Source organism: Mya arenaria, chromosome 13 (genome assembly GCF_026914265.1).
Source record: "Mya arenaria isolate MELC-2E11 chromosome 13, ASM2691426v1".
NCBI lineage: Eukaryota > Metazoa > Mollusca > Bivalvia > Myida > Myidae > Mya > Mya arenaria.
The window spans coordinates 59,080,721-59,091,326 of NC_069134.1; positions in this window are offsets into that span (position 1 = coordinate 59,080,721).

Here is a 10,606-nt window from a genome sequence, read left to right on the forward strand (position 1 = left end):
ATACTTTAAAACTACAATCCAATAGGCTGGTCGAAGGGAGATCAATGCAAACTGTACATGGATGGTTTGTGTGGTAAGGAGCCCGCTTTTTCAAGAGAAAGTTCTGTAATTAGCTAAACAACAGGTCAAATTGCTGATGGTGTTAGCAAAAGTTAGTGTTTTTTCGATGTATGAAGTTGAATGATAGGCCATAGCTGTAAGACTTGAAAGGAAATTCACTTGGTGGTTTAAGCCTGAACAAATGCCAAGATCAATCAATGCTTCAGATCCTTGATCTGTGTATGCTAACGTGATTTGCAAACAGAAGTGTATAATAGTTACTGTATACATTCAGAAGAATTAATTTGTGACACAATTCACATTAGTTCCACTTTATGTTGATATTTCCATGCAGATAAGTAACCATACTTGTATGAAAAACTATTTCTCAATTTCACCAAGCATGGAAAACTACCTACAATGGAAGTGTTTTTTGTCACAGACTCAATCATGTCACCAAAAATCCACACAATTCTTTCATATAATTTCAATATTCTCTTTAATTTTGGCCCATTTCCGATGAACATTTTTTTTAAAGCACCGTTAAAAGACTTTCATCATATAGTTTCTTGTAATTCCTCAGGTGAATCCAATTTTGTTGATCTAGTAGTTTCTTCATATAATATAATCTATTTTTGTAGATCATCTTCTTAATTTGATGTTCTTGTAATATCTCAGGTGAATCCAATTGTTGATCTAGTAGTTTTCTTCACATAATCCAACCTATTTTTGTAGATCTCTTTCTTAATCCAATGTTTTTCTGACTTGTTCTCTACATGTAATTCCATTTTTATGTATTTTCACTAAATTAAAAGTTATCTGTTTCTTTACACAACCAGTTAAGACTTTCTTTCAAGTCTTTCCTAATTCTAACCATATTTCTTACATAAATCCTGTGTATTATCTGTAGAATTCAAAATCAATCAACATTATTTCAATTTCATAGTTTTTATACCCCCGACAAACGAAGTTTGAAGGGGGTATATTGGAGTCACCCTGTGGTCGGTCGGTCGGTTTGTCGGTCGGTCCGTTGCAATTTACCTTGTCCGGAGCATAACTTAAAAACTAATGGATGGAATTGGATTAAACTTCATACAATGGTAGAGCATAATGAGAGGAATGTGCAGTGTACAATAACCATAACTCTATTCTTGCTTATCACTGAGTTATTACCCTTTGTTACATTTTTTTGTCCGGAGTATAACTTAAAAAGTACTTGATGGGATTCATTGGAACTTCATACAATGGTTAAGCACAATGAGAGGAAGTGCAGTGTTCAAGAACCATAACTCTACTTTAGCTAATTACTGAGTTACTGCTCTTTATTTGATTTTTTTGCTGTCCAATATTTTTCCAGATATTAACTTGCAAACTACTAGATGGAATTTATAAACACTTAATACAATGGTAAAGCACAATGAGAGGAAGTGCAGTGCACAAGAACCATAACTCTGTTTCAGTTAATTACAGAGTTAAAGCCCTTTGTTACTTTTTTCTTGTCCGGAGCATAACTTGAAAACTACCGGATAGAATGTAATAAAACTTTATACAATGGTACAGCACAATGAGAAGGAGTTCAGTGTACATGAATCATTACACTATTTTAGCAAATTACAGAGTTATTGCCTTTTTCTGTGTTTTTTTTTTTTGTAAAACTTTTGTCCGGACAGTAACTTGAAAACTACTAGATGGAATTTCATAAAACCTCATACAATGATAAATCATAATGAGAGGCTGCGTTCGGGGGTATTAATCACCTTCAGTGATGGCTGTAGTTTCAACTGAATCAAACTTAACATAACTTCACTTTTGAATCCAAAATCCAATCTAAGGTCAATGATTCCAGGTATTCAGTTGATAAACTGCATTGCTTAAGATTTAGAACTTCACATCAGGTGTCATCGCCATAACTATTCATATGAAGGCATATACCAAGTTTTCTAGATTTAGTCCTTTAAAGTGAATCGCTTATGTTTTTGGACCAAAAATTAGTTTTCCCTGTATTGCATCTGAAAACACTTAATAAATTTTATCATTATTTTATGATATCAAAATTGCAGAAAAAAATACAGTGCTTAAAACAGAATTTTGGTTTTAGTGGGGTTCGAAACCACGCTGGTAAAACCAAGAAAACAGTAGAGAACAGCCGGCTAGTCCACACAGCCACCTAGTCCACACAGCCACCGGAACTTTTAACAAAAATGGTGGATATGTTGACCTGTTAAGGAAACATTCATAATCAGGAATGTGATAGACCTGGTAGCTGAAGGGCTGAAACAATTTCAGTGATGTGTTGTTTTTTTTTTTTGGGGGGGGGGGGGGTGCTTTTTGGGGGGTGCTTTTTGGGGTCAAACGGGGTGAAGCTTCAGAAGCAAAACTGGCTTTTTAAAAGCCCTCCTTTTGAGGGCTCTCCACACTTCATATTTTAAGTAAACTGGAGTGTCATTTAAGGTACAAAAAATAAATGATAAAAATAACAAAAAATGCCATCAACTTTTAAACTTGTGCCAGTTAAAAAATTCTTTTATATAAAATCATTTATTTATTGTTCCCTGGAGACATAAGATATGCAGAAATCTTTGAAAGCATGTAAAAATCATTATTATTTGACATAATGCCAAAAATTTACAATTTCATTTATTAATTACAAGTCTTATTTCTGCTCGTCGCTGTTCAATTGGCAGTAATCATCTATAAATATACAATCATTTTGAAAATGAAATCAATGCAGTTAACAATCCACTAGCAACAAAATGCAAATACACGGCACAAACAGCTTTTAATAATGCATTTACTGGAAAAAGAAAATTGTGCGCCATCATTGCTTTCAAAGAGGGAACACCTTCAACGTCTTGTGTTTTTAAGAACTAGCTCACTATCGCAATCAATTATAATGTAAGAGTTCCTAATAGCTATATCCTTCATCTATAACAGTTCCGAAAATTATATGCACTTTTGAATGTATGCATTGACTAAAATCCTTTCAGGCCTTAGAAAAAATAGGTTTGTTTCTGGTTACGTCCTTTTTTACGGCCTAATTTCTGATCAAATTAACATCCTATTTGGTTAATAAACTACAAATCCCTTTGCAAAAATTGTTGTACCATTTTAATCAAGACTATTGGTAACCTGAAACAAACATATCTTTTTTAAGCCTTAGATACATCTCTAGACTCTATTTTGGTCATTAGTAGCTTATTATCAATGTTGCAATCTGACAGCTATATAATATAATGATGTTAAATAAGCAATATAGAAATATGTGATTAATGAACTTACATAATTTATTATTTTATTGTAAGGCCAAAATTTTAAAATACTTTGAATGGCCTTTCCCGACCCATTTTGAGGTGATAATTACAGCTGTAATGAGGAACGGTCATCAGTTCTCACAGGATAGGTCTTTAATAGCTTTTACGATTTTAAACATCTTTGTGCAATCAGAAGAATAAATAAACACTGTCACATGACTAGTTCAAAGACAGGGGTTCTAGATTAACGACGACAAAATAAGACTTGTAGCTGGACAATCGCTGGAAAACCTTCCCTCAACCTAAAATGGTCGTGCGACTATCCAAGACCACTGGGGATGTACTAAAATTCCTTGGGATTTCCAGTAGCAGTGGGTCGTAACTAGTTGTTAGTTGTTCTATCTCTCAGTGTGACTGGGGCATTAAATTCAGTAAGTAACATACTCGTTTCACACAAAATCATGCCCATGCTTTTATTAAAATCAGCCTTTCAATCTGTTATATTAGTTTCTCTGCTCTAAGCCAGAAGAGGTCAATTATAAACCAATCAGCTTTAAGCTGACAAGTGAGTGAGAAAAAGAACTAATCAATAGATTTCAACTGAAAAAACAACAACAGAAAAGTCGAATACTCAACAGGTCTTATAGCAAAAATTACTTAAGTGGGGAAATATGACGTCATAGATTGATGTGACTAAAAATAGCACAGGAACATCCACAGCATGACCTCTATTAAAGGTCATATGTATTTTTTTAAGTTATCTACAGTTTAATTTATATTTAAAAACATTATTAACGCGATGCTAACACTTGCAATTGTACCATATTTGAGAGTGCTAATTTGTTTCATATATGATATAACTTCCATATCGGAATGGTAACTTGTAGGCGGAGCTTAACCATTCAATAACTATTGTGAGAAAAAATAACAATTCTATTAACCTATACTGCATGCTAGTTATTGAAAATACAACATATAAAACAACCAAAACCCAATTAAATATTCTGGCTTTTTTCAAATAAATAAACAAAAGGTAAATACTTAAACCCATAAATGTATACAATTTTTCAGAAAATAGAAATGAAACTTGAATGCAAAAACCAGCCACCTTAAGCCATCATAGCCAAGCAGTGGCAACAAATTGTCAATTTAAAATATCTGACAAAGTTAAAAACTAATTAAAAACATCTTTTTAATATTTTTTATTATATGCTTCCCTGTACTTTATAGAGATAGAGATTATCAGTGATAAACAAATGATATTTCACTGTTTTAGCTTGCTTTCAATTCCAAATAAAATGCCAGTGAGCACAGGGCTTGGACACATTTCTGAAAAACTACAACTAGAGCTGTCACAGGAGTGACGAATACCCCCAAATGCCGCCTGGACACAGGAATGGCAAACCATTCCTTTGAAAAGAGGCCATAACTCCAAGGTTACTGCACACTGCATCTTCTTTTATCATGCATGTATTGTTTTATTTAAATCTGTTGAGTTACACTGCTGACAAGAAAAACTAGCTGATGCTCTAGCTGATCTCTTCTGGAATAAGACATCTAGAGCATTCACGAGCTTTTCTTCCAACACGATCATCATCAAATTTTACAAGTACATATTTGGGCTTGAATGCATCCTTATCCACCTGGGAATAAATCCCGGGACTGTTCCTGTTAACAAGTCCATCTGACAGGTCAATATTTGTAGTAAGAACTACTGTGGTAATTATGCCATAATTAATTTCTGAGGTATTCCACTGGCATCTGGTTCAAATGAAGCATGCTGGATTTGTTTTGTTTGTTCATCTTTTCAAGTGTCAATTACTTTTAAGGTAAATATTTGCTCATTTAGTTTTTGAAGGATCTATCGAACTTGACCTGTATCTTCTGATGTTACACCTGTGTACCAAAAAAATTTCAAATCTGTCAAGCCTTTCATGAGTTATCGTCCGGAAGCCATGAAAACCGACAGACCGACCGACCGACAGACAGACCGACAAGCTCACTCCTATATACCCCCTCAAACTTCGTTTGTGGGGGTATAATAAACTAGTTTTAAATCCTCTTAGAGCATATATAATAACAAGAGCCGTCATAAGACAGCGCGCTCGACTAGTTTTTTTTATTAAAATCCCAACTTGCCCTTAACTTTTACTTGCCTAAAACTTTAACCTAAGTCAATCAGGGGCCATAACTTGTATTAAGGATATGGAGTTATGTAACCTCATTGGGTAACGGTCCTGAACAATTGTGTGAAGTATTAAGTCAATTGAATGAAGGGTATAGAAGTAATTAATAAATAACCCAACCTGCCCTAAAACTTTAACCTAAGTTCCATAGTCAATCAGGGGCCATAGTTTGTATAAAAGATAATATGGAGTTATCTAACCTCATTATGTGATGGCTCTGAACAACTGTGTGAAGTATTAAGTCAATTGAATGAATGGTATTGGACTTTTAAGTGAAAATCTCAACTTGCCCTAAAACTTTAACCTGCCCTAAAACTTTAACCTAAGTCAATCAGGGGCCATAACTTGTATAAACGGTAATATTAAGTCAATTGGACAAAGGGTATAGAAGTTATTAATAAATATCCCAACCTGCCCTAAAACTTAAACCTAAGTTCCATAGTCAATCAGGGGCCATAATCTGTGTAAAGAATAATATGGAGTTATCTAACCTCAGCATGCGATGGCCCTGAACAACTGCGTGAAGTATTAAGTCAATTGAATGTAGGGTATTGGACTTATTCCCAACTTGCCCTAAAACTTTAACCAGACGCAGACGCCGACGCTGGGGCGAGTAGTATAGCCCACCTATTCTTCGAATAGTCGAGCTTAAAATGTGAACTAATATGAAAGAGATTGTGTGTGATTTGGGAATTTATATATCATACACTTTTAACCAAGGGAATTTTACAAGCACAATGAAACTAGGTAAAACCAATATACAATTACGCCATATTGATTTTTTTTTAGAGAATTTAGTGGTGTGTAACCTACGTAGGGTCATCCAAATTTTCTGCTATGTTTAGCCTTTCTGCGAGTCTATCGTTTTCGATGGCAAGGTTTTGTTTTTCTTCTTGTAACACTGTAACCTGAGAAGAGAAAAAGAATGGATGTGAAAATATTGTTTTAATTTCTACATAAACTAGAATTGTGTGAATCGGGTGTCTTTCAGGAGCACCCATAATTTTTTACCATGACATTGACCTTTAAACCCCAAAATCCATAAGGGGCGTCTTATGACAATGAATCAAGTGCATACCAAGTTAAATGACTCAACCTGAAGCTGTTAAATTGTTAATGATTGAAAACCGATGATGACACCAGATAAAGTAAACCATATACAGATGCCATGTTCAGCAAGAAGCACAAAAATAGACCACTGAAAATCATCAGTTTTCGTTACAAAGATGGTATTGATTCCAAAACGTTGTGGCAGGATAATGGTGTGAAATATATGAACATGCAGCTCAATGCGAGAGATGAGAGCGAGACAGTTCTATCTGCCATTAGAACCTTCTTGCTTTCAAGAAGTAATTGATTATACCAAACCATTATGACATAACATGTTAAGCCAGTAAACATATTATATGAAATATTTAATCCATAAAACATTGCTTCAAACTTTGTTCAAGTTAATTAAGTGATCAACATCATCGTTGTTAACTTTTAAACATGAACTATCTGATGATGTGCTTATATATTTAACTATACACAAGTACAGTTTAAAAGGTTTGTCTCAAATTTTGTTTAACATACAACAGATTACCAGCGTATTAGAGTAGCAAAGATTTAAGAGTTAACAACAATGATGTTAACAACATTGTTAAATTGTTAACAAATTTCTGAACAACCTTCCCAATGTGTGTACCTGTAGCTCATGTAGTTTCAGAGAAGCAAAGATTTAAGAGTTAACAACAATGATGTTAACAACCCTGTTAACTTTAACAATTTTCTGAACAATCTTCCCATGGGTGTGTACCTGTAGGTCGAGCTCATGACAGCGCTGCATTAATTCCTCCTTTGCCTCTACTGCATTGTTGAGTTCATCTACTGTTCGACGTAACTGGAAAAATTGACACAATATTTACAAAATATTTATATCATCATTTCATTAAGTTGACTGTTTTATGATTTTCAAACAATTCATGTAATCATCTGATCATTATTTAAGGATTTCTTGTATTTTTTAACCGTTGTCAATGGAACTACCACATTAGATCTCAGCGAGACGGTCATTACTCCATAAAACAATAGAAATAATTCCTGTCTGTCTTTCCCTAAGCCCTCGATTATTCCAATTCCAATAGGGCTAATTTTATAACACCTATTTATATTGAACAGTGTATTCTAAACTAAGACCTGGCTGCCCTGGAAAGGTTATTAACTGACCCACAATATGACTGATGTATTGTTGAATTTATTTATTATTATTATTGCGGTATAGGATTATTAAAGTACTATTAGGTATAGGTCTGGTTACTCGATCAGGGAAAAAAGAAAGAGAATCAGCATTTGTAGGATTACCCTTTGTAAGTTTTCTGACAGCCTTGGCTTCAGCCCTTTTGATTTTACGCTCGTCATCGCTATCAGAGCCCAATTCTGGGGTTTCATATTCTTTGACTGTGGCCCAGCCCCCAGGGGAATTGTCCGCCAAATGAATAAGTTTGTTTCTATGTTTAATTTTCCTTAGCGCTTCTTTAGCTTTTTCTTTATTTGAATCAAGGCTGTCAGAATCCACGATAAAGTGTAACAAGTTTGAAATATCAGTATTGAACTGAAGGCCAGCACCAGCAGCAACCTTTGGATACCCGGGACGTTCTTCCGGTGCGGGGCCCATCTTCCCATCACAGCCCATGGCTACTGGCATGCGGGATCTTTTTCGGACCTACAGTCCCTATCAGGACCAGTATCAACCCCAGCAACCTTATTCTAGAACGCCAGATAAAGTCATCTGCTTCGCATGTGGAAAGCGGAGTCACTTCCGGCGCGAGTGCGAGTGGCTATCCAGATTTAACCAGTCAGCCAACCGTGATGTCAAGCCCACAGGAGCAAACTCAGCAACTAAATGATGAGTATTTATTCAATATTTGTAATCAAGATCATTGTTTTGAGTTTGAATCTGATTCTCCCATCAAAACATCTTTGCCTAAAGGCAGCCTTAAAAACAATGTACACTATTGGAAGACTATTGGCACAAACCCTGATATAATAGATGTTATTGAAAACGGCTATAAAATTCCTTTCATTTCAATGCCGGAAACATCGTTTTCAAAAAATAATCAGTCAGCTCTTTCAAATATTGAATTTGTTAAAGAATCTATTAATGACATGTTGAAAAACGGTTTTATAGAACAAACAGATTTTCCACCTCATCTAGTCAGTCCTTTAAGTGTTTCTGTAAACAAACCGGGTAAGAAACGACTTATTTTAGATCTCGGAATAATAAATAAATAAATTTGGAAGGAAAAGATGACATTTGAAGATTGGAAAGTAGGAGTCGAATATTTTGAAAAAGACTCGTATTGTTACAAATTTGATTTGTCTAAAGGTTATTATCATATCGATATATTCCCAGAACATAAAACATTTCTGGGTTTCAGTTTAGAAGGAAAATACTACTGCTACTCTGTGGTTGCTTTCGGTTTGTCGAGCGCTCCTTTTATTTTCAGTAAGGCATTGCGTGAAATGGTTAAGTTCTGGAGATTCAACGGTATCAAAATTTTTATGTTTCTTGATGATGGGTGGGGGACCAACAAGAGTTGTGATTTAGCTACACTAGATGCAATATTTGTGAAAGATAGCCTCAATCAGGCAGGGCTTATTATAAATGATGAAAAGTCAGTCTGGTTACCGGTTCAAAATCTAGAGTGGATTGGCTTGTTGTGGAATAGCATTGACTACTCTATTAGCATTCCAGCACGTAGAATTGAAGATTTTAGAATGTTGCTTTTGGAATTTTTAAATTCTCTTCCTATTGTTTCTGCTAGGAGTTTAGCGAAGTGCACCGGGAAAGTAATTTCTATGATGCCAGTTATTGGCAATATTGCACGGCTTATGACTAGATTTTTGTACATTCAAATTTGTTCAAGGACTAGTTGGGATTTCCCATTCAGTTTAGAAATAGACTGTCCGTGTATTTCTGAGATTAGATTCTGGCTCGAACATGTAGACAATTTAAATTACAGAAAATTGGGTAAATGCACTGCTGTAGATACGCTAGAAGTGTATTCTGATGCTAGTATTTTCGCATGTGGAGCGCATATTGTCAATATGCCAGGTTTTGTATTTCACGACATGTGGTCAGAAGATGACAAGGATAAAAGTTCAACTTTCCGAGAAATGAAGGCTGTATTTTTGGCACTGAGCGTATGGACATTCTTTAGCAAATCATAAGGTGAAATGGTTCTCAGATTCTCAAGTTTGTGTTCATGTTATCAACGTTGGCAGCCCCATTTTAGAGTTACAGGAATTAGCTCTGAATGTGTTTAGACTTTGTTTACAAAACAAGATTGATCTCGATATTCAATGGGTCCCTAGGGATTTGAACCAGATTGCTGATGATATCAGTAAATATAGGAATACTGATGAATGGGAGGTTACACCTCAGTTTTTCGGGTTTTTCGGGTATATGAATAGGATATGGGGACCGTTTACAGTGGACAGATTTGCTAATTATAGTAATAGGAAAATACATAGATTCAATTCTAAGTTTCATGCTTTTGAAACTGAGGCAGTCGATGCATTCACACAGAATTGGGCCAGTGAAAATAATTGGTTAGTCCCGCCTATTTATCTAGTAAATAGAGCTGTATTTCATTTAATTGCTTGTTCTGCACATGGAACTTTAGTTGTTCCTAAATGGCCTAGCGCAGCATTTTGGCCAACTTTGTTTGAAGCAAACTGCCAGAAGAGAGATTTTGTATTGGAGGTTTTGGAGTTTGATAAATGGCAATCAATATTTGATAGCAGGAGTGATAGCGTATTTAGTTCTAGACGTTTCTCTAGCAAAGTTCTAGCTATTCGTCTTTAATGGCCAGTATTTTAATGTATACTAGACTGCAGAAGTAAGAAGTAAATTGTGCTTAGTTGTGTTTTGTTTAGCTTATGTGATGCACACGATTATGAATTAAGGAGAGGAAATGTATAACTTTTCGAGGAAAAGTATATCAAAGATAGTAATGACTATACATGACTCAGCATTGAGTTGGAGTTGTTTACACTGGTTAAGCTTAATATTGTAAGCGTTAATGCTCATGAAGGGAGCGAAAAATATTTTAAATTTGTATTTGCTAATTGTAAAACAGCGTTTTC